This window comes from Heterocephalus glaber, unplaced genomic scaffold (genome assembly GCF_053883595.1).
Source record: "Heterocephalus glaber isolate CG9 unplaced genomic scaffold, H.glaber_assembly_v1.0 deba00000122, whole genome shotgun sequence".
NCBI lineage: Eukaryota > Metazoa > Chordata > Mammalia > Rodentia > Bathyergidae > Heterocephalus > Heterocephalus glaber.
Genome location: NW_028258138.1, coordinates 83799591 through 83825290, shown reverse-complemented (window position 1 = coordinate 83825290; position 25700 = coordinate 83799591). Strand labels below are relative to the sequence as shown.

The window sequence follows — 25700 nt, the reverse complement described above, 5'->3', positions numbered from 1 at the left end:
CTTGGAAGCAACACATCAATTCCCTCACAGCTGCTGACCGGAGCCAGAACATGCCCAGCCCACTGGAGGTCTGGCGGCTCATGGGAGAAATCGGGGCACGTGCATGTTGCTGTCTGCTCATCAGACAGTACTTCGTTGACTTTTAATAATGAAGGTGGAGAACAGCAAAGAGAAAAACTCAGAATCTGGCCTGAACCTGGGTGACTGCCTCGACTTTCATTTGCCTCAGTTACTTCTTGTTGGGGGATTTTGGGAGGGAGTAGAACATGAGATCAACCTGAAATGGGCCAAACCCTTTGGCATTTGTTCTTTTGGTTTTGTTTTGTACTCAGGACCTCGAGCTTGCCAGGTAGGTGCTGTGCTGCTAAGCTGCAATCCTGGCCTTGGCATTTGGATTAGATAAAAATGTACTGAATTATAAGTTCAGAGTGTATTATGCAATTTCACTGCAAGTTTTTCCTATGACTGTGTGATAAGTTTTAAAATGAAAACAAAAATGACTTTTTATTTTGTGTGTCTATAAATCTTTCAATACACTGTTTAAGGGTAAGCAGTTGGAAAAGTGCAAGCAGCAACAGCTCCTTCATAATAAGGTGAAGCAGTGTTAGCAGCGCTTGGTGTTAGTAGCTCCAGTCAGCCTGGGGTCCTTTTGCTCAGTCTGAGATAGAAATCAAGAGGAGGTGCGCAATTCCATCCTGGTCCGAGCCTAGGGAAGACAGTGCAAGGGTAAGGGGCCCTGAACCTGCTCGCCAAGGGATGGAGGAGTGGAGCAAAGGCCCACAGGCAACTGACTCTGCAGGCTGTTGTGCACGACGCAGGTCTTGTGCACACACACCCTTCGCTCTAGGCTCTGGGACAGTGCATGGCACAGGGGTCTGCTCCTGGCTGCTGGGTCTGTTTGCACTCCGCTCTTGGAGATGTGCACTGTGGCACCCCAGGAGGGTCACATAGAGGTCAGAGCTGGGCATTCCGTGGATGCAGAGGCTCAGGAAAGCTCCTTCGCAAGGCTTGAAGGAAGCAGGTGGCATAAGTAGGGCTCTCTTAAGATCCATATCTTTCAAAAACCTGTTTCTCAGCAAAGATGGAAAGGATGGTTGGGAAATTAAGAGTTTTCTTATTCTATCTCAGTAATATATTATGAAAAAATATTCCAAAACTGTGTATATGACAGTGCTAGAAGGGTGAAGAAATTAGGAGGAGGCTGGGTGATTAATAAACAGATTATCTGCCATTAAAATCTCCTCTTACCAGTTTTGTGATTAATTCCTTGGGCATTTTTAGATGCATCTACAGTACTTTCTTTATTCCAAACATGGATCAAAATTTGCCTCTTAATCTTATTTTGAAAACAGGCCAGGCATGGTGGCACAGGCCTATAATTTCAGCTCTCAGGAGGCTGAGGCAAGAGTATCCCTGTGAGTTTGAGGCCAGCCTGGGCTACACAGTGAGTTCAACCAGCCTGAACTACAGAGAGAGACTGTCAAAAACAAAAAGAAGGAAAGACAACAGTAGAACAGTCCCTTGGCTCTCACCACTGCCAGCCAGTGAGTTTAGAATTTGATAATCTCATTTAATCCTAATTCCAGTGCAGCTTTGGCCCTGCTAAATTCCCATTTTACAGATAAGAAAAGGGAATTACTGCAAATTAGATAGTCTAGCTGGGATTTGAAGCCAGGCTGACATCTTATTTTCATAATCCTCTCCTGAAAGAAGCATTCTTGCTGCAGGCCCTTGGGGATTCCCCTTTTAAATCCCCCAACCACCAAAGGGAGCTAGGATGGGGCTCTCCTAACAAGCTGTGACAGGAAATCAGCGTGACAGGTCTTTCTGCTTCCTGTTACCAACTTTCCAAGAGGTGGCTCCATCTGTACTTCCACTAACAAAAAAAAAGTGTACTTGGAAGACACTGTGCCAATCACAGACAAAACAATCTCCGTTTCTTTTTAATAACATAATTGTCCCATTAGGCCTGATGTTTACAGTAAGAAGTTCAATTTGGTTGTCCTGTCAGTTTTTTTTTTCTTGAGAGATCCAGTTGTGTAATTCCAAATGACCTAACCACACAACTGATGCATTCAGTGCGACATTCAGACTGAGCATTATCAGATGGAAACATTCATTACAAATACTTACTTCTAACATGATAGGCAGAGACTTTCAGAAGATTTTAATTGTTTTGTTTTTGAGGGGTTTTTTTTTGCACTGGAAATAGATTTATAGTTTTTGCATCTTTTTTTTCTCATTGAAACTTAAAAATGTACAGGGACAGGAGAAGACAGACCGACAGGCACCCAGACAGCAAGCTGTGTGTGTGGACGACTCTACCTGAGCAGTGCTGGCAGGCAGGTGTGCAGGCAGTCAGGGGCCGGGTCTGGATGCCTGGCGTCACCTGTTTGGAGGACAAGAAGATTAAGCACACGCTCTCCCGTGGCAGCTGGAGGTTTCCGATCTCCAGCACCCAGGAGCAAGCTGTAGCTATCAGGGCCTCTTGCTTTCCCTTCTATTTAGCTGTTCTGGGCTGAGGTGGGACAATCTTGGGAACAGAGCCTTACGCTGTGGGGTCCATGCCAGCTCCCAGCAGTTGTGTGAGTTGGACTGCTGGACCCCCTGGAGAGACTCCCACACAACGGGAGCCGGAAGTGTTGAGAGAGGTGTGAGCATAAGGACAAGGCATTTTCCCTGTGTATGTTCTGTGCTTTTCTCCCTACGCCTCCCTTTCTCTTCCTACGCCAGCCCTGTCTTGCACAGTAAGGAAAACTGCAGGTGTGTGTGCACAGCCCACCTTGTACACCCATGCTCTGTTCACTAAACCCCACTCTGGCCAAAATGTCCCCTTTTTGCCAAGCGTGGTGGCACACATCTGTAATCCCAGCACTCGGCAGGCTGAGGCAGGAAGATTGCTGCCAGTTTGAGGCCAGCCTGGGCTACCAGCGAGATTCTGACTCAAAAACCCATAACCAACAAACAACCCCCTCCCCAGGTCCCTTTGTAACTGCCCTCCAGGTGGAAGCGTGGGCCAGAAAGCCTGGCTGGTTTTGGGGAGGCGGGAGCTCAACAGAGTCTGGGGCAGGGTCCAGAGCAGCTGTGGGCTGTCTGGGGTGGTTACAACATCTGGGGTCCCGGGTAAGGGGGGCGCCATCTAGAGCAAGGTCTGTAACCTTTTGTTTTTTCTTGGGTTTCCACAAGACAAGAGGAATTGTCTTGGGCCACAAAGTACATCATAGAGTTCATAAGTAACAAAATATAAGTAACAAAACTTCCTTAATTTTTAATGTTTTAACTTATTCAATTATTCCACAAGCTAACACAAGCCCAAGTTTAATAATAACTAAGAGAATGTACATAAATAGCTATAAATGCCTTTCTTCGCAGGCACACACATGCGTGGGCAGGTTGAGATACTATTATCAATAGTGATATGGGGGAATAGATGTAATTCCCCAACCTAGTAGATGTCAGATATACTGAGTTCGTGTTCCCCGTGGAAGAATGAATTCTAAGGAACAATGGAGCTTAAGAGTAGGAAAATTTACTGTGGCATAGGAATGTGGAAAAAGAGTAGCTCCAGAGAGACAGGAGGGGTACTGAATGGGTTGCCAAGGAGCCCACTTCTCAAGGAAGTTTTATAGAGCAAAGTCACGAGGGGTGGGTACAGCGTGGGTAAAAACTATAATCAACCAATAAGATTACAACTATAGTCGCTTAGGTAATACTGATCCAATAGTAACAAGCGTATATGGATGAGGTCATCAACCTTGGTGGATAATCTGTGGCCTCAGTCTTAGTGGGTGGAGGAGTTTGGCCCGCACCGATGAGATAATGGTCTATCTATAGGAGAAACCCCACAAGGGAGGCACCAATAATCTCCAGCTTTTGTTCACCCCTTGGGGAAGTATGCAGATCTGGCCACTGTGCCTTTAGTCTTCAGATGTGCTCTCCTCCTCTGGATTGAGCAGCCCTGTCTGACTGCCTACAGTATTTCTACCTGACTTAGCTGCCTACATCATTAGCGCTGTATTTCACTCCCAAGTCGCACAAGCCCGCGTGACATGTGACCACATGGGTTTTCAGTTTGCCTGTGCGTAGCTGGAACAGGACAGGAGGTGGAGTCAGCACAGCCCACACCCACCTACCCAGTCGGCCCAAGGTCCGTACACCCGAGTCCCGAGAAGTACAGCTAGAGACCACACAGCAGTTCCACAAGGTTGCTGTCCAGGGCCTCAGAGTCTGGGGGCTGCAGGCTGGACATGTCTGGTCTAGAAGAATGGGGTGTGGGCTTTGGGTGCAGCCTCTTCTTCCCATAAAGAGAAGGAGCAGAGCAGGGTGGGAGCCATCTCCCACGTCCACAGGTGGCCTGGCCTCATGGGAGGCGACTCCTCTCCTCCTCAGCTGAACTTGGAGCCTAGCAGTCTCATGGCCGATCCCACTGCTTCCTGGTAGGGGGCACGCTGGCGGTCAACCAGTGCCCGGGACCTGCTGCTCTGTGGGACCAGGGCACTGTTCCTATTTCTCTTGAGATGTGGGGAGATGCTCCCCAAATAGCCTCTTCCCCAATACTAGTCCCTACTTCTCCAAAGGCTGGCGTCTCTCATCACCTGGGCCAACCCAGCAGCATCACCTCGAGACCACAGGGAAGGCTGGTGCCGGTGTCAGGCTGGCCACACCCTCTACCAGGCAACTCTTAATTCCACCCCACAACATTAAAGCTACTAACCATTCCCCGGGGCACAGCTGGCTGCTTTTCCTGGATGGGTGAGGCAAAGACACCTCCAGCAACCTGAGCCAGACATCGATCGGCATCTCAGGTGGTTGTCCTGCCAGGTGTCTGCACACTGTCGCATCATTTCTTTCCAGCAGTTGGACTGGAGAAAAGAAACTGAAGCTCAGGAAGATCAAGCAACTGCTTAAGGCCATAAACGAAGGGGCAAGTCAGGAACTCATTCCCAGAGCTGTCTCATTCCAAGCAAGGCCTCTGCTTTTTCCATGTCTTACACTAGCACACGGCACCTCTGAGCTTGAAAGAAGCTGAAAACGTTGGGGACAGCTGGCCAATGTGTATTATCTTGTATAGCTGTGCCATCCTTGGTGTCTTTGAGATTCCAGGGTGCAAGGGCCACAGCAAGAGAGGAACTGCAGCTGATAACAGCAGTATTTGTACCGCGTGGTCCTGTTTGCATGGTCACCATCAATCAGCACACGCACGTCATTTGCTTGACTTGCAGACCGCACGCGGGGCAGTCCTGCAGGTGAACCCCCTCACTGTTTACTATTGCTTTCATTCCAAAAGGCCATAGAGGTGCTCATCAAAAAAGCCAGCAACTGCCAAAAAGAGAATTAGGTTAGATAATGTCACCTGGAAATAAATTAGAATTTGTTGTGAAATGTTTGGGCAGTTCTCATTTGCTGTCCCTGTTTGTTTCCTTATTTCTGTTATCCTGCTGGAGACAGAACAAGGGGCAGAGAGATTCCCTCGGCCTGATTTGCTTGATGGTGTATGTCACTCATAGTGAGTTTTAGGACTGTACACCTGTCTTGTAGCTCAGAGGTGGAGGGCCTGGGTTCCACCCTCCGTACACACACACACACACACACACACACACACACACACACACACGGTGAATGATGTGTTGCTTCCTGGTGAGGTGGTATGTGATTGTAATTCCAGCATTCCGGAGGCTGAGGCAGGAGAATTGCCATGAGTTTGAGGCCAGTCTGGGCTACATAGAAAGATCTTGTCTCAAAAAAATAAATACATTAAATTAAATAGAAAAACTGAGGTAGGATAGAGGAAATAAAAACCAGCCAGAAAGGACACAAGGAAATCAAGATTTTAAAAATTGTACTTTGGCCAGGGATGGTGGCACATGCCTATAATCTCTGCTCTCAGCAGGCTGAGGCAGGAGGATTGCCATGAGTTTGAGACCAGCCTGGGCTGCATAGTGAGTTCAAGGCCAGTCTGAAGTATACAGTGAAACCCTGTTTCAAAAAAAAAAAAGTACTTTTAAGAAGCAATGAAGCTTCAAGACACAAGCCCAGTTTATTTTTTCTCTTTCTCTTCTCCCAGAGCCTAGTAAAGCTGGGCAGTGCCCTTTAACCCAGATGGGTTTGCCCACCTGCTCCTCAGCACCGCGAACGGCCTACCTGTTGGCTTCCCCATCTGGACGACCGCTGTCTCAGCTCTGGTGAGCCATGCTCTCCCGCTCACTGGACAAGACTAAGATTAGATCCGAGAGAGCCTGGGCTACAGAGCCCTCTGCCCGCGTGCAGTCACCCAGCAGCTGAGCACTGGACACAGTCGTTCTTCCTCATCTAAAACTTCAGTGTTCAGATTTCATTCCGCTTTGGCACTTCGTGATAAGCATGTGGTTTTGGTTTGGCCACTTGTCCCTAAAGGTTCTCCATCCCTGCTTTAGAGCATTAAGTTCCACAGATTTCTACCTGAAAACCCTTGAGAGGTTCCAGTTCCCAGCTGGAGCTGTCTCCTTGCTCTCAGGGGGTCCTGCTTCTCTCTGAAAACCCTGCTCTGCCTCTTCCTTGCATGCTCTGAAAAGTCTTTTTCTGTGAGGAGAGTCAACTAACCCACAGACTTATTCTACAAAAAGAGTGGGTTAAGTTCCTTATTTCAGCCTTGGGGACCCTCATACCCAACCTAGTGACAAAAGTAAAAAAAAAAGAATTTTTTTAAGACTGTGTCTCACTGGGCTTGAATTCATTCACTATGCAGCCTAGGCTGGCTTCGAATTTGTGGGGATCCCCCTGCCTCAGCCTCCCCAGTGCAGGGATCACAGGCGTTCGGCACCACGCTTCATATACATACTGCAAAATTGTTGAGCCCTGCAACACAAAATATATTTTCCCATTTTTTAATGCTAGAACAAGGACACTACTAAATCTAGATCTTAGTTGTCCCCCATGTGCTTTACGGAGACAATGGGCCAAGCAGGACAGGGCAAGGGAAGAGGCCAGAAAGGCTGCAGCTTCAGGTGAAGGACAGCCCTGCTGCAGGTGCTTGGACCCAGCCCTGAGAGGAGCAGAGCTTGCGATTCCCACTCTGCAGTAGCTCAGGGCGGGCCGGTTCTGGGTTTCTGGGAAACCAGCAAAGCAGCTTCGTTGGAAGCAAAACAAACAGAAGATGGACCCCAGTGAGGTAAGATAGGAAAAATAAAGACAGAGAGAAAGGAGGCAAGGAAACGCATAATAAAAATTGTACTTTTTAAGTAGACAGAACTTCAGAACACAATCAAGTTTACCCGAGGTGGCCCATCACTGTACTCACTAGGTGTGTGCTTGTTTCTTTTCTCCTGACCCCACCCTGCCCAAAGCCTTGGAAGAGACTATAAGTCCATGAATTAACTTAGTGATAGAGTCAAAAAAGGTTTGCAGCCAAAACATCCTAGATCTCTCATCTTCTAAAAATACAATGGACTGGGCCTGTGCCTTTCTCCTATAAAATGAGCCTTTGTTGGCTGGGCATAGTGGCGCACACCCATGGTCCCAGTGCTCAGGAGCCTGAGGCAGGAGGAGCCCTGGGAGTTCGAGGCCAGCCTGGGCTACACAGTGAGACCCTGTCTCAAAAACAAAACAAAAAACAAAACTTGCAGGCAGCTGATCACTAAACAGGCCACAGCCACTGGCTGGGAAGACAAACCACTCATCAGACTCAGATCAAGCTTCCACCTTGCCAAGCTTACGCCATGGCTGCGTAGATGCAGTTCACAGGCGTGAAACAAGTCTGCTCAACTGCTAGCAGATGCTCTGTGATTAAAGCCTGTTGCCTGCTGAGGGGAGAAACAGACACCCTCTGGATACGCTTTCTCAGATTCTTATGCTTGGAGAAAATAAGGACAGATGAAGCCACGTACGTACACAGCAAATCCAAGAGCCATCTTCTCCATGCCAGCTGATAAGGGTGCAGGGCCGGGGACAGTGTGATAAGCACCATGCAGGCCAGTGTGGATGCTGCAGTAGCTCCCGGTCAACAGTGCAGTCACCGTGTCTCAGAGGGTCGAAGTGCATGAAGTGGAAGATGTGCCACTGTTACTTCACATCAAGAAAGTAAAAAATTATACCAGTTAAAACTGCAATCCCATCCGTTGTAAGACTAATTTTTTTTTGAGGCAGAGTCTCACTATGTAGCCCAGGCTGGTCTTGAATTCACGGTGATCCTTCTACCTCAGCCTCCTGAGAAAGACATTAATTTAATTTTATTTATTTTTTCTTTTTTTTTTTTAATTTTGTTTTGTTTTTAGTTCTTTTATGGTACATTTTAGGTATACAATATGTTTACATTTATCATTGGGTGTTTGTACCTAAACATGACGTATCTCGGTTCTTATTTTCTCCCCATTCCCTGTGCGCCCTTTACCCCCTCCGCCCTTCCCTATTTACATAGACTTTGTTTCCATTTTTTTCTTTTCTCATAGTTTTTCCTTTCCCTCCTTCCCTTTCCCCTTCCCCTCCCTTCACCCCTTCGTCTTTGGACCTTTTCCTATTTCAAATTATCAATTATTCATTTTAATCATTTTAACCCTTGTTTACACTATCAGTTTCTCACACTAGAGAAACTTCGGTATTTACACATGTGTGTCCTATTTATTTCACTTAAGAGTATGGCCTCGATATGCATCCATTTAGCTATAAATGACTCTAGGTTTTCATTCTTTATGGCTGAGTAGTACTCCATTTTATATTAAAAAAACCACATTTTCTTCATCCAGTCTCCAGTTCATGGGCACTTGGGCTGCTTCCAAGCTTTAGCTATTACAAACTGTGCCGCAATGAACGTGGGTGCACATATATCACTGTGGTACGATTCTTTTAATTCTTTGGGGAAGATACCAAGCAGGGGAATAGCAGAGAATAGGGTCAAATGGGACCTCTAGTCCTAGTTTTTTGAGGTATATGTCCAAAACTACTATACAGATTCAATGCAATGCCAATTGAAATTCCAACAATATACTTCACAGAACTAGAGAAAACAATCCAAAAATTCATTTGGAACCATAAGAGACCTAGAATAGCTAAAGCAATTCTAAGCAACAGAGACATGGCTGGTGGTATCACAATCCCCAACTTGAAACTATACTACAAAGCTACTGTGATAAAATCAGCATGGTACTGGCAAAGGAACAGACCTGAGGACCAGTGGAATAGATTAGAAGATCCAGAAACAACTCCAGATATGCTGAGCCACCTCATCTTTGACAAAGAAGCCAACCACCATCATTGGAGGAAAGATAGTCTACTTAATAAATGGTATTGGAAAAACTGGATTTCAACCTGCCAAAGATTAAAAGTAGACCCATACCTATCACCATGCACTAAACAAAGATCAAAGTGGATTAAAGATATAAATATTAAGACAGAAACACTAAACTTGCTAGAAGATAAGTTAGGTAGAACTCTTGAAGACATTGGCATAGGAAAAGACTTTATGAACAAATCCTCAGTAGCACGGGAACTAGCACAAGGAATCAACAACTGGGATCTCATCTTATTAAAAAGCTTCTGCACTGCAAGAGAAACCACCAACAGAGCTAACAGACAACCTACAATATGGGAAAAAACTTTTAGCAGCTGTACCTCAGACAAAGGACTACTATCTAGAATATATAAAGAATTGAAAAAAATCAGACCCCCCCAAATTCAAAGACCCAATTCAAAAATGGGCATCTGAAATGAACAGACATTTCTCAGACAAAGAAGTAAAAGCAGCAAGCAAATATATGAAAAAATGTTCAACATCAGTCGTCATTTGAGAGATGCAGATGCAAACAACTCTGAGATTCCACCTCACCCCAGAAAGAATGGCTGCTATCGTGAAATCAACCAATAACAAATGCTGGCGGGGGTGTGGGGAGACAGAAACCCTTCTCCATTGCTGGTGGGAGTGCAGACTGGTGCAACCACTGTGGAAGTCAGTATGGAGATACCTCAAAGACATTAATTTTAAAAAGATATCAATAATACATTTTACTTTAGAATTGATAAAATAGGCTAGAGGAAACTTCTTCTGCGTTTATTGTTTTTCAGTGTATGCTTGTGATACATAGTACAGATATTCCTTGTTTAATGACCTACTTGTTTAATGACCTTTGGACTTACGACTTGTCTTTTTTGGTGCAGTCCTGTACATCTTGTTTATAGAGCCTCAATGTCTTTTTTTGTACAGTACACCTTATTCATACAGCGCCATAATTTTTGCTGATTGCACTGTACAGTGAGTCCTGAAGTTTTATGTTCTGTTATACACTACAGTGCTGCATGTAAGACTTGTGCACATAAAAGTAAAGTCACCAAGTCAGTTTCCTTTGCCCTTTTCTTTGTTCTGAATGTCATAAGGTACGTACTGTGTACACTTCCTCGTTTAGCGACTGATTCACTTAATGACCTGGACCCAGAAGCGGGACGGCCTGTGATTATATTTCTCTTGGGGAACTGGTGCACGCAAGCGCACACACACACACACACACACACACACACACACACACACACGTTAGTCATTCTCTTACTTCTCCATCCACTCCTCTCCTCGCGTCTCCCCAGCCCCAGAGGTTTTGGAGGAAGATGGAAGTGTACCCAGGATTCCTTTCCTACAGTTCTGTGTTGTCAGTGTGTGCGCTTCCCAAGAGAAGAGGAAAAGTGACGAATAACAAGGAGGACTTCGGGTTCTCTCTCTTACTATACTGCGTTTTTGGGGGGTTTTTTTGGTACCAGCGATCGAACTCAGGACCTTGGGCTTTCAAGGCAGGCACAGGAGTCACTGAGCTAAATCCCCGGCCCTCTCTCTTACTAGTTTAATCATGTGCTGCTTCCTCCAGGCACATCTGTTTTGTGGTGCTCATCTGTTATGCCAACTCTCTGGGAAGCTGAGGCAGGAGGATTGAAAGTTTGAGGCCAACCTGGTCAACTCAGCAACTTAGCAAGAACTTGTCTCGATATAAAAATTTAAAGGGCTAAGGATGTAGCTCAGTGAGAAGATCCTGGATTCAAATCCCAGCACCCCACCACACACAGAGAAAAAACAAAACAAACCAGTTCAATCAGGTAATGAGGCCAATAAGAGTATTTGAAATAGTGGCTAATATTTATCAGATGCTCAGTATGGATATGGCCCTGGGCTAACTCTTCGTAGCCAGTACTGCTTTAATTCTTTCTGACCCCACTGAGAAAAGGTTGCTTGTTTGTTTTGAGGTGTTGGGGATGTAACCCAGGCCCTTGCACACATTAGGTGTGCTCTCTTCCACTGAGCTACCCCCCCAGCAATGGTTTTAACACTCCCATGTTCCTGATGATTAAATTGAGATTTAAAGATTGTGAGCAAGGTGCTGAAGTCACACACCTGCTAAGAATTGGGGTTGACATGGGACAGCAGGTGCATGCATCTCTCAAGGTTGTTTTTGGCCACCATGCTAATAAGAAATATGCTAAGACCCAATTTCCTGCAAAGGATTAAAATAATTAAGACATTTCATTCCAGTCAGCATTTATCAGTAACGTTTCTTCTGAGGGAGATTTCAGAAAGCAAAATATGGTTATGCAGGCTAAAGAGAAGACTGAGTGACCTGTTGTAAACTATGACGATATTCCTGAAGTGACTATGGCATAACTAGTCTTTGCAAATTATACTGCTGGATAATGGATTTTAAATTGCATGTTTAAGTAGACTAAGAATGCTATAGTTAGTGGGTTATATTTAAGACACCACAGAATAGATAAGGTGCACAATTAAAGAGTGTGTTTCTTCCAAACCCTTAATTTGTGTTAGAATATTCAATTACCAACCTCGATGTGCAGGCATGAATTTTGATTCAGTAGCAATGAAGTCTGGCCTGGAAGTTTGCAGACTCTGAATTATTTATCAGAAGGTATTACTTAGCTCTCCTTTGACACAACTGTTTATGTTGGCAGACAATTGGGGGTTATCTGAATTTAGAAGAGTTTGGTTAATCCTTGATTAGCCCTGGGTAATGAGTAGGATTCTAAGATAAAGATGTCAGGTGGTCAAGGTCTTAGTCTGATCACCCTGTAAGCTGCACAACCCAGTCTCAAGTGTTTTCTGAGTCATTTGTAGGAAAATGGATGCACTTTGAGACCATACTGTTAAGTGAAGTAAATCAGGTGCACAAACTTCAATATTGCATGGTTTCTCTTACTGAGAAACCCAAACTATAAATACATTAAAGAGCAAAATAAAAGATAGATGATAGGAAACAGGGAGCTATATCTTTTGCAAAAGGAAAGGAACCAAGACATGGAAGGAGAGGGTGTTGAAGGCAGACTGAAAAAGGTTTACGATGTGTTATGTACACACACCAACTCCCCACGAGGAATGTAATCACTGGTGTGCTGCACACATGGACCACCATAATTAAAAAAAAATTCACTCTTAAAAGATACTGCAGACCCAAGCTGGGGCTGTAGCTCTATGGTAGACAGCCTGCCTGGCATGTATAAGACCCTCTGTTCAGTCCCCAGTGCCACAATAATAAATAAATAAATAAAAATATTGAGGCTTGCAAATAACGTTTGCTTATGCAGATTGTAATTATCATTATTTACATTTTAGGAATTAAAATGCAGGCTGGGCGTGGTGGCTCACACCTGTGATCCCAGCGCTCTCGGAGGCCGATGCAGGATCACAAAATTGAGCTCAGCCTGGACAATTTAGCAAGAACTTGTTCCAAACTAAAAATAAAAAGGGACTGAGGATGTAGCTCAGTGGGAAGGTCCTGGGTTCAACTCCAAGTACTAGGGGAAAAGAAAGTTTGTTTCAAGAAAAGTTTGTGGGTTTTTTTTGTGAAATATACGTAGCATATCTTTTTATCATTTTAACCATTTTAGAGTGTATTGCTCAGTCGTGTTAAGTACACCACACCATTGTTGACCCTTACAACACTCCATCTCTAGATTTGTTTTCTTATTTTGAAGCAGGGTCTCCCTGCTGGGCTTACAAGCAAGCACTGCCATTCCCTGCTTCCCTTTCAGTTCCTCAGGACCTTGTTAGCAATTCCCTAACTCTCTCTAGCTCCTGACTAGATTCTTGCATTCTAATTTAGTTTGTTTCCTAAACTCCCTTTTACACATTTCATTGTATTGTTTTATCCTCTTTTAATAATTTTTTAAATAAATTGTTACTTTAACATGCTAACGCAAAGAGCTTGTGGATATTTCTATTTGTTGTTTTTCTTTTTTTTTTTTAAGAGCTGTAATAAACAAATTTCTTTTATAAACAAAATTTTAACTGAAAAGCCACAGTAGATGGAAAAGAAGAAAGGATATTACTTGGTAAAATCCAGTGACATCTACAATAGTTTTACAGCACATTTAAGCATTCTAGGGTTTTATATCTTCACCTGCCTTCCATTTCTCAGTTGCTCCTTATAAAATTGACTATTGTGAATATAGGTTTAACCTCAAGTATAGTCCTGAATTTGAGTTCCAGAAAAAGCACAACACTCCAAATTTCTTTCAATATTATAGCCTTAATTTTTTAAAAAGGTTTGTTTAGAAGACAATGCCCAACTAAATGGGAGAAAATGTAATTATATATATGTAATTACATGTAATTTAATATACTATTATATAATTATATAATTACATAATTACTATTATGTAATTATATATACTATTCACTGTATGGAAGTGTTTTTTTGTATGATATCTAGAATGCACTTGCTCCATCCATCCCCTCAATATACAATGATTTATACCAACACTACCAAAAGTAAGAGGACTACACAAGGGGCACACAATTACAATTCTGCTAGTCTTAAAGGCAGTAAAGAGAAAATATATCAGATAGTACATGCACATCTTACATAATTTCCATGGAATTTCCAATGGCTTCTATGCAATGTGCCTCTTTTCCATAACTGTATTACCAACTACCAAGAAAGGAAAGAAGAGTTTAAAAGTAATGGTACTGAATTGAATTGTTTGAAGCCCGTGCCCCACAAATGGGGAGAAGTGCATTTAGTTCAGCAGCAGTAGAGCACAGCGTGAAGATAATGTGCTTAGACACACATATTCCAGACTGAAAGATGTGCAAGTCAAGTCAAGATATAAAACCAGAGTACACGGCTAAGTAATCTTGAAATGTACATATATTGCAGTTTTCAAAGAAAGACATTCATTTCATTATACAAGGATAGGGAGGAAAAATCCTTAAAGTTACCTATTGTAGTTTATGATATAATAAATACATATATATAGCATTGTATATACATATACAGAATGTGTTTATGTATAATTTGCCAAATTTGTTAGTTTTTGTGGATTTGCAACTTTCAGAAATGAAAAAAAAATCCTTTTTACTACAAATTTCTATTCTCCCAAACTTAAGAAAACATATTTATACTAGGAAAGGTTTCAATACCCTATCCCTATCCAAAGACTTACCTCAGATTTTGCTCCACAACTTATCAGAGATGTAAAATTAAAGAAATTTTAGAGTTTTCACTATATATTGACATTTTGCCAGTTGTTTCAATAAGAAAATATCTTATATTTAAATCAGCAGATGCAAATTCTTTGACAGAGGATATATACTCTAGTTGTGACTAATTAAAACAGAGCAAATCAAAACAAAAAAAAAATCCAGTGATTTACTCTGACTGTAAACAACATATAAAATTTAAATCTCAAATTTCAAAATAAGTTAAAGAAACATTCTACCTTCAATTGGTAAGGGGAAAATGTTTATGAAAAGTTGCAACAAATTCATTTGCCATTATTTTTTCCAAGAGAAGTGTATATCTAACTATATGACCTCTGTCCTGTAAATTTAATAAATTCATAATTTGTTGGCAATTTTTTAAGCAAACTGGCCTATCAGATTACACAACAGAAAAACATCCATCAAATTCAACAAAGAAAACTTATGTAAGCCTTTTTTACAGAAATTCTAAAAATCTAAATGGCTATGATTCCTCTATTAGCAGAAACACATAATGCAGTCTTTGTAAATCTGCCATATATATCAATATCTACATAAATAGATACAGATACAGATGTGAAACATGAACAGCAGTCTGATCCTGAACAGTGTGTAGGATAAGCAGGTCTGTATCAGACCATGGCATGATACGGACCCTGCATCTTTAAGAACTGAATGATAAAAGAAGGTCCCCCAGCGACAGTCTGAGGAGGTAGGTGACTGAGTGGACACTTCTCAGTACTCACAATTGAAAGCTTGCTGCAGAGATCTAGCTGAAAGGGAAGGCAGTGCAGGTTGGGCTTGTCATTCAAATACAGTTCTAGATTCTCCAGTGTACCAGTGTCCTCAGGAGATAAGCCAGCAGATTTTCTCTGAGCCCCAGGTGTGTGAGATTGGTGAGGTGACCAATGCCTCTGGGAAGCATGGTCAACTGGTTATTTGTCAAGACTAATTTCTGCAAATCCTTACGATAAGCAATTTCATTTGGCAAGGATTCCAATTTGTTCTCCTCTAGATCCAACTCTCTTAATTCCCTAAGGTTCCCAAGACCATGGGGAAGTTTCTTTAGACGATTGTTTGATAATATTAGAACCTCAAGGGAAACTAGACCAGATACATCCTCAGGGATCTTTGTGAGCTGATTAGTAGCTGAATTCAATTCCACCATACTGCTCCAAGTTCCAAAATCCAAAGGAAGTGATGTTAACTGATTGTCCTTCGTAATCAGCTTACTTAATACTTTTGCTCTGGAGAAAATTCCAATGGGATTTTATTGATTCGATTGTGTTCTATGTTGAGGGAATAGATGGTAGAAAACTGAGATGGACCACTGACTGGATATAACTGGAAGCAATTTCTAGCTAAGGTCAAATTATTCAGTTTTACAAGACTGGGTAAAAGACTCTGGTAAAGTAGAAATGTTATTGTTTTTTAAATTTAATTCTTCAAGTGCACTGCATTTTGCTAATGATCTGGGTATTGCTGACAGTCTATTATATCTCAGTCCAAGACGACTTAAACTGGACAAGTTTCCTATGGTATCAGGGAGGTCCAGCAGTTCACTGTGCTGCAGGTCCAGGTTGGTAATCTGTGTGCAGTTGCCAGTCTCCTTTGGGAGGTGTTCAAGTTGATTGTGAGCTACAGCCAGTGTAATGAGGTTACATAACTCACCAATTTTAGCAGTTGTTGTTTGATTTTGTTCTCTTGAATGCTAAGCATGCTGAGTTTTGACTTTTTTGATGTCCTTTTCCACAGTAGTTACACGATTAAAGTGAAGGTAGAGAGTGGTGAGAGAATCTAGCCCATATACCACTGAAGGAATTTCTCTCAGTTTATTATGCCGTAAATCAAGCATCTGAAGCTTCCTCAAGTTATCAAGAGAGTCAGGCAAACTGGTAAGTGAATTTTCACTTAGAGCCAGTGTCCTGAGATTTACTAAACAGCCCACCTCTGCTGGGAGGGAATGTAATTTGTTACTGTACAAATAAAGTTTTGTTAACTGAGTCAACTCTTTGATCGATGATGGCAATATGTGTATAGATCTCTTGGATAAGTCCAAACACATTGAATTTTTTTCCCGGCATTTGCTGAGCTCCTTAGTTCTATATTACTGTATTTTTTCTTATTTCCAGGTTTGATTGTGTTGTCAACTGAATAAGCAACCCCTGGGTGGGCAGGACTGGAATCCTTCTTTCCATCTGTGGCATCTCTCCCTTTGGTTTTAGGTTCTTTTTCTTTGCTTTCTTTTCCAAAACCTCCAGAGGCTTTTGCCTCCTTTTCTCTTTCCTTGGCTGATAGTACTTTGAGATCGTTCTCTTTGGAGTCTTTTTCTTTTCCTAAACTAGTACTCACAGTGATTCAAAAGTGCCTAAAAAAAACTACATGAAGTCCCTTTATTTTGTTTGCCAGCAATCCAAATTCAAAGATGAAGAGACAATGATCCTGCACAATCAAAAACGTGTTGACTTGAAGACGCAATCAGCACAGAGTAACATCCATCTGTTATATGTTGCATCTAAAAGCACTATGCCCATTTCTGATAACTCATTCCAAGTGGTAAAAGGGTGCTGGTCAATCAATGATTCATTAGAATTCCTAGGTGGACAACAGTTTAGGGCTCTAAAACTCCCTCTCCTTTGCAGAAGTTGCATTTGGCACTGCAGAGGGGTGAGAATAGTCTCCGCGGCCCGCCCCAGGTGGAGCCTGTTGCCTACTGGAGCTGCAGTGTGAGGTGAGTGTCCCTAGGGCGCCACGTGGTGGGCTCTATTCGTTGTTTTTCTATGCTTCTTTCCTGACTGCTAGATTTATTTGCTAAATTTACTTCATAGTTGCTATATGGTTCCTTTTTTTTTTTTTTATCTTGTGGTATTAGGGATTGAATTCAGGGCCTTCACACTGAGATTTATCCCCAATCCTTTATTTTTTATTTTGAAACAGAGTCTTGCTATGTTGCTAAGTGGCCCAGGCTGGACTAGAACTTGCAGTCCTCCTGCCTCACCCAGGGTGTTGGGATTCCAGGTGTGCAGCACCACCCTCGGCTTGCTATGTGCTTCCTTTATCTTGTTCATGCTTATACTTTTCATGCACTTTCTTTTCATTTTGTACATGTATTACATGGGCAACGGGGCCAGGAACACAGCTCAGGGGTTGAGCGCTTACCCAGCATGATCAAGGCTCTGTCCCCAACACTGCAAAACAAACAAAAACTAAGGGCAATCTGGGAGGCTGAGGCAAGAAGACCACAAAATGAAGCCAAAGCTCGGCAACTTAGTGACTTGCTCTATCTCAAAATCAAACATTAAAAAGGCTGGTGGTGTAGCTCAGTGCCAGTCCCAATCCCCAAGAAACTTTCAAACAAACAAGCAAAAAGGGCATTGACAACTGTTCTCCAGATGTGTTTTATTCTGATGGAGTTATGGATGTAACTGCTCACGTGACAAGTGTTTGTCTCTTTCTATAGCCCCACTTTGAGGACTAATAAAGGAACAGATTTATTCCAGGTTGTGAAATGAGAAACAAATGAATCATGTGTTCTTATTATAGAATCTCAGTAATTGTTCCATAATGAACTATCTCTTTGCTGGACTGTGGCCGTTCTTAATTTTAGAAGTCTTCCTGCAAATGCGAATCATGCCAGACCGAAGATGGTCACGTTTTTATCAAAAGACTCAACAATTCAGGGCAACTTTATTGTGTATAACTAACATTCATTATGAAACTTTTTATTTTATATTTTTTAATTTAAATTTAAATTTTTTTTAGTTTTTTGAGACAGAGTCTTGCTATGTAATTCAGGCTGGCCTTGAATTCATTATCTATCCCAGGCTGGCCTTGAACTCATGGGCAATCCTCCTGGCTCAGCCTCCTGAGTGCTGGGATTACAGGCATGTGACACCACACCCTGCTTATTTTATTTTTTAAATTGCAAAAAATCATATATCCTCCAGATTATAGGGAAAATAAATATACCACTTGATCTTGCTATCCTTACTGCTACTAAGAAGACCTGGGTGGTGGACCTAGGGTCCTGGGAGAGATCCACAATGTAGTTTGTCTGTGTGAAAGTTCTGCCCAACCGAGACCCCTAAAATTACACAGTGAATATTGAAAATAATAAGATCACTTTGAGATGGAATAGAAACAGTTTGGCAGAAGCAGGAGCAGTAGGAGCAGAGTTAAAGAGCACCCAAGTCTCCTTAAGGACCAGGGCTGGAGCTGGGATTGAGAGCTTGATTGCCGACAACACAATTTACTGTTTTGGGCGCTACAGGTTTCCAGTTCTGGAGCTGTGTGTTACTCTCCTTAAGCCATGTTATTATCTCCCAATAAACTGCCATTAGCAATGGTAGCTTGAAAGAGTCCAGTTTACAAAGCCGTTGAGCTTGTTTCTGTTTTGCACTAGTATGGATGAATAAATTCATGCTCATAGCTTCAGTCTTCTATTGAACTATTTCCATAGCATAGATTCCTGGAAGTCATCTTCATAGCTTCAGGAAATAAGCATTTCTCATCAAGTATGTTGCCATATTACTTTCTAAAAGGGCTGTAACAATTTATCAGCAAGATTTTTTTTTTTTGGATTGAGCTTGGGTCCTTGGCACTTGTGACGCAGGCGGCAGAACCACTGAGCTAAATCCCCGGCCCTATCAGCAAGATTTCTAAATTTCACTTTTTGTTAGCCTACGTTTGTGGTCCATAGTGGTCACATGCATCAGGAGAGTTGCTGCATGCACATGACGCATCTTCATTCTTTTTACTCCCCTCCTCCTTTCATCTCCTGGTATCAGCAAGATTTGAGTACAGTTACTGTAATCTTATGTGTTTATTTTCCCCCTAATTTTATCAGTATTCAACTGTATCCTGAAAGCTTTCTTAGCCTGTATTTTTTGATTCAGATATTTTCGAGACAATCTTGATCTTCATGTAAACCCCAAAGTCCTCATGAGTGGAGTCGCAGACGCAACTCCACAGCAGTAAGTCTGGAGTCGGCAATGTGGGAATCTTGGATTGCATTTCTCCTGTTAGTGCCTGAAACAAAGACCTGGTTATGCATGAACCACGGTGTGAGGCGAGCCAGCTTCTGCCTGCCTAGACACGACTTCGCGGCGCTTCGTTGGAAGACCACAACATACTGCGCTGATATCAACCTGCGGATTGGCTTTGACTTTTTCCTTTCTGTCCTAACAGGAGTCCTCAGTATGAAATGATCGCAGAGATTTGGTCCTCAGACCCATTTTCCACTTGAGCCCATCTAAAAAACACCAACCTAAGGGCTGGGGATTTAGCTTAGAGGTTCTGCTGCCTGCCCTGCAAATGCAAGAACCTGAGTTCAATCCCCGGAACCAACAAACAAACAAACAAAACACCAACCTAATGCTTTTGGGTGCTTCCACCATGGTGCAACTGTGGCTTTAGGCAAGTGCCTGGATTTCACTGTAACCTGAAGTTACCTGCTCTGAATGAGGGGAATGCTTCACCTTTCGGTTCTAATGGCCAAGACCCTTCCCCAGTAGGGAAAGACAGACAGACAGGAAACATAGTTTACGTTTCTCTTGGATCCTTTCTCTGGTTTCATAGGGTTATCTGTACAGAAGCAGAAAAAGGTCATGTGGAAGGATCCCATTAAGTGGTGAAAGAGTAGAGTCCTTTTCTGCCCCACTCCACATGGAAATCCTGGACTAAAGGATAATAATGAGGATGATAATGATTTAAGGAATATATACCCAAAGTCAAAAGCAAGGGGGAAACGTTCTAAAGAAACCTACGGTTATAGGCACGGTGGTGAGCTCCTGGAATCCCAACTCCTCAAGAGGCTGAGGCAGATCACAAGTTCAAGGCCAGCCTGAGCAATTTAGTGAGACCCTGTCTCAACATAAACTGAAGAGGGCTGGGGCACTGCTCAGTGGTGAGCACTTGTCTAGCATGTGAGGCTGGGGAACAAGAAACCTACAGTCATAAAAAGGAGTCGAAGCACCGGGGATTTAGCTCAGTGGCACCGTGCCTGCCTTGCAAGTGCAAGGTCCTGAGTTCAATCCCTGGTACCAGAAAAAAAAATCCGCCAGTAGAATGATATCCAAAACCTGATTAGCTATCATTAAGGACAAAGGCCTTTTCATAGTTACAAATACTGAGAGTTTATTATCTATAGATAACTGAAAGAATACCGAAGAACTACTTCAGTATGAAAGAAAATGAATCCAGAGGAATGAACACAGAAATGTTGTACTTGGGGGGAAATCATACCTGAAATTTAAAAGAACAGAAATTTTTATTTTGTCTTGGGAAATAACGTTTCTACTCAATATTAACTATGACACGAGAGACAAATTATTGTCTCTGAAACTGTTCCCATTAGACACTGAGGTTATCACTGTCATAAAGTGTATGGAAACCATCAGGCTGTCTTAATGGAACGCCCAAACTTGTATCACAAGAATCGTAAACTTTTCAAAATGAAAATTACACATTCACATGTCATAATTAAGCCTATATTTAGGGGTTGAGTAAAAAAGAAGGCTCAGCTTTTCATTTATAATTGACCGTTTGAAATTCCAGTAAGTGTTAATGTTTTGAGGGAGACAGAATTCCCAGTACTACTCGAGAATAAATGACTTCAATCTCTAAACATCCTAAACTTAGACTGAGGTGAGCTGTTCGATTACCTTTGACTTTTCGTAACCTTTCAGCTTCTTTCTTGAATTAAAGGGTTGGAAAAAGATTACAATACTTATTACTGCAAACCAGTATTTCTGCAGTTATAACAGGCAGCACTGCACATCTGAGGCTGACCTCAACCTTTAAACACCTTATCATTTGATATATCATTTTCAACATGTCATTTTCTGCTTATCTCTGCCAGTAGTGTTTTTCTTTGTGTGAAGTCAGGTGAGTTATTTAGGTTAAAACAATCGCTCAGATGAATTTTAGCCCCTTCATATTAAATCCTGAGTACTTATTCGAATAATCTAGTACATTTTAGTTAATTTAAGAAGCTTTCCAACCCGTTTGCTGCTGTGTTTTTAGCCAGGAGATTTGGCAGGATGTTAATGAGGATTTGTGAGGCGGGGTCCCCACCCTGGTGAATCAGGAGACTCGGGAACCTAATTGGGCCAGTTCCCAGGTCCCCACAGACAGATCTGGGCGGATAGCCAAGGAGATCACATTTTACGGTGATATGTGTGTCATCAAAGCAGCACCGAGGGCCTCTGCAGTTAGTGCCAGTCCTTTACTGTCCACAGCAAGGTTGTTCGCTAGTGTGAATTAGTTCAGCAGACTTAGGCTGCAAATTGGAGTCAGCCTGTTACTCAGCAGGCTGTGTTCTGCCTTTCTCACCATCTGCTAGTGTGTCCTTTTGATATAGGGGGAAGAGGTGCGGGTCCCAAACCTATTAGATATCTGAAATGTGAGTTCATGTTCTCTAAAATCGAAGAATGAATTCTAGGAACAATGGAGGTTAAGAGTAGGAAAAATTTATTGGGAGGGAGAAAGCTTCTGCCTAAGACAGAGAGAGGCGGACCAGAAAGTGGTTGCCCACCCACCCCACTTTTCAAGGATGTTTTATACAGCAAAGCCATGTGCTGAGGCGGGTACAAAGTGGGACAAAACTATAAGACCCAATGGAAATTTACAAGGTGGGCATGAGGTGGGGCAAAACCACGATCAACCAATAAGATTTCAAGTACAGTCACCCCAGTAATATTGATTAAATGGGGGTAAAATGGGGGAGCAAGTCACGTAGCAAGCGTACAAGGATTTTCAGGGATATTTCCTGGAAAGGCTGGGTTAAGACCTTGGACCCCCACCCAGGTGATTGATACCTGTTTAGAATCTCAGTCATTGCTATTCAATCTACATGAGTATGCTAATTTCTCTCCTTTTACAATGCTGGCCTTCAGTGAATGTGTCTTCACTGTCCTCCATGTTGGCTCCTCATGGAATGGCCCTGTCTAACTGCCTATAAGATATCTAATTGGGCGGGGGATTTAGCTCAGTGGTGCCACCGCCTGCCTCACAAGCGCAAGGCCCTGAGTTCAATCCCCAGTACCAAAAAAAAAAAAAGATATCTAATTAACTTACCTAACTACAATACTTTGGGATACAGACTTTAACACTGCCTACCCAAGAACAATTAGAAAGACAACATTGGTGCGAAATATCATAGGATCCAGGCTAAATGAGTCTTCCTATTGTCATCTTTTTTGGCTAAAGTCTGCATTTTTGACATTATAAACTGCTTTTCCTATGACTTCTATGATATAACATCATCCCGGTTTTCTCTTTTTCAATTATTAAACGAACAAAAAACCAAGGAAGACATTTGTGTGGTCTACTAGTGGGGAAGGACTTCTCAAATCAGATGCACCAAATGCGAGCCCTGAGGTGAAAATGAGGGCCGTGCGCGGGTGCTTCGATACCCAGCTCCAGAGAGGCCCTTTACAGACCGGCTCCATCGGGTGTGTACAGCCAGACCGAGGCCCTGGGTGTCACCTTATAAGCAGCTTTCAATCCCATCATCATTTGCATTCCACGTGTCTTCTAAACTGTTATTGTGGAGCCTTTGTGAAAAGCCTTGCTGAAATGAAGATTTACTACGTCCATCTTCGATATTCCCTTGACCAACTTACTGATCTAGTTATCCTACCAAACAGAAACCGGGTTACAGTTTGTCCGAGTTTGTTCTTAGTGAATTCACGTCAGCTACATGATCACTCCATGTTCTTTTGTTGTTGTTTTGGGAGTTTTTTGTTTGTATTTTGAGACAGGGTTTCACTTTGTAGTCCAGCTTCCCCAGTAATGGGGAGACTTGTACCACCATGCCTGGCTTCACTACATGGCTTTTAAATGTTTGCCAACTGTTTAATAATCCATTCTAGACTTTTCCTGATAATAAGTCTCAAGCTTTACAGTTTGCAATTCCTTCTTCTTTTTAACAGTATGTCAACAAGCCTTTCATTTTATACTTCAAATTCTCTAATAAAAACTAATGATTACCATGAAAGCTTTACTTTTTATTTTTAGAATGCTTTAGCCCTTGTGATTTCCAGACGGTGTACTTCTTTCTGAAAGTCTGAACCTTTGATCATCCCAGGCTCCAGCTATTGCTTACCTTCCCTGACCATTCTCAGGGTTGGTATAGACTTCGAGCTTCTCTTGGAAGCTGGTCTTGGGTCCAGGCACTGAAATAACTCTGAGGCAACATTCTCTCTGACACTTTACTAACTTTAGGCTGTCGTCCCCTCTGCTGTTTTCCCTCAATTTCGCACTCTAAAATTATGAAAATAAAATATGCTCATCATAAAATGATTCAAACATTACAGAAACCTACAAAAGCCCCCCTTCCCAGCCAATCCTAATGAATGCCCACTGTGAACAGATTGGACTATGTCCTCTGGACATTTCTCATGCACTAATAGATATTCTTACATAGTTTATATCGAGGCCCCAGCCCTTATATTGTGCTGTGACTTGATTTTTTCACCTAACAATCTCTGATTAACATTGTTGCTCGAGTGTCACACACACAGCACAATCTGTTTTCAGTAGGTATGTGGTTTTGCTTTGTATACACTGCAAAACAATCCACCGGCATAGCTTTACAGCTGTCTTCTTTTTTGCTTAAAAAAAGAAACTTTTATTGGAGATAATTGTGGACTTATTTGCAATTGTAAGAAATTGAGCCCATCACTGTGTACTTTACTCAGTTTCCCTCCATGGTAACACCTTGCAAACTGTAGCGTCCTGTGAGAGCCAGGACATAGATGTTGGTACAGTCAAGGTACGCAAGTCCTACCACCACCCATGTCTGTCTTCCTGGCCCTTCCTTTCTACACCTGCCCTCTCTAGAGACCAAAGGGGAAACTGCAGGTAACAGCTGACTGTCTGGGGGGAGACATGGAAAGGGCTCTGCTCTGTCTCAGAGTCATGCTGCCATCTTGACATGGTAGTGCATGCTTTATGACCGCCTTTACCTTTCATTTCATCTTCACACACACTGACTACATAGGTAGGCTAGACAAACAACCACTGCTATTTCTCACATTCAGAGACCTTGTGTGACCTGCCTCATACCTCAAGACTAGAGATGGGATGAGACTGAAACATGTGTCTCCTCTGAAGCCCACTGCTTATTACACCATGTACATTGCACATGGTAGGAAAATTGGGCCAACTGAAAAAACCATGGTGAGCATAGAGTGAGCAGTGCTAGCTCCCGGGGGTTTTCATATGGTGAGACAGAGAGAATGAACGTTCTCTGCGTGATTCTGGAAGCATCGGGATTTCTGCTGATGCAGTGGAGACAGCTGAGATATGACACACACTTCCATCCCTAAATGGAAGTCTGGCTCATAGCCCTGCTTGTGTGATGGGATCACTTGGAGTGCTTTAAAAAAATAATCACCCCAGGGCCTCAAATGGCAGGTAGTCTGAGTCAGTTGTCTAGGACTGGAAAGCATCTCAGATCATTCAGTTTTTTGAGACAAGGTCTCACTATGCAGTTCAGGCTGGCCTTGAACTCACTATATAGTCCAGGCTGGCCTGGAACTCATGGCAATCCTCCTGCCTCAGCCTCCCGAGTGCTGGGATTACAGGTGTCCTCCACCACAGCTGGCTCAGACGATTCTAACATGAAATCAGCATGAAGAACCATAGAGTGGGAAGGTAACCTGGGCTGTGAGTGAAGTTAAGCGTTGCCCAGTTTCCAGGAAGGAACAATCCCCCCTTCCCGAACATCTGCTCATCAGAAAGGTTTCTGATTCCTCAATCACCAAACATACCTCCACCTGGCACAGAACCACGGTTCAGATTTCTGTCCATCAGCTGTCCTGGCAGGTAACGGACCGTTCAGCAATCAGCAAACAAGGGAGAAGCAGGAAACAAAAAATCCTCTGTTTGGAAACAGGGAGCAAAATTAAAAGGAAGTATGATAGAGTAGAGCCTCAGAATTTGCTCCTAAGGGAAATTCCTCGAAGAAGTGCGACTGGATCCTTGGAGGAGACAACAGCCGCTGGTCTCTGGGAGAATCTGGGCCACTGCCAAGCAGTCTTTCCAGGGAAGGGCACTTGTCACCCCAGGGCCTCCAGATTCCTGTCAGCCCCAGGTGGCCTCCAGGGATGAAGTAGTGCCACACACAGCCTGGCTCTGCTTCCAGCGCTGGAGCAGGGACCCAGCTCCAACACAGTACTCCGAGCTTCAGAAGCACTTTCAGGAAACTCACATCCACTTAGAGGACATCTGTCTTTTGACAAGGAGCCAACTCTTGGAG

At 42.9% G+C, this 25700-nt stretch overlaps 1 pseudogene; it reads right to left on the bottom strand.

Annotated features, from left to right (window-relative positions):
* Positions 1-15069: 15069 nt before the first annotated feature.
* LOC101703768 (leucine-rich repeat protein SHOC-2 pseudogene) lies at positions 15070-24586 on the bottom strand (annotated as a pseudogene).
* Between the last annotated feature and the right edge of the window lie 1114 nt (positions 24587-25700).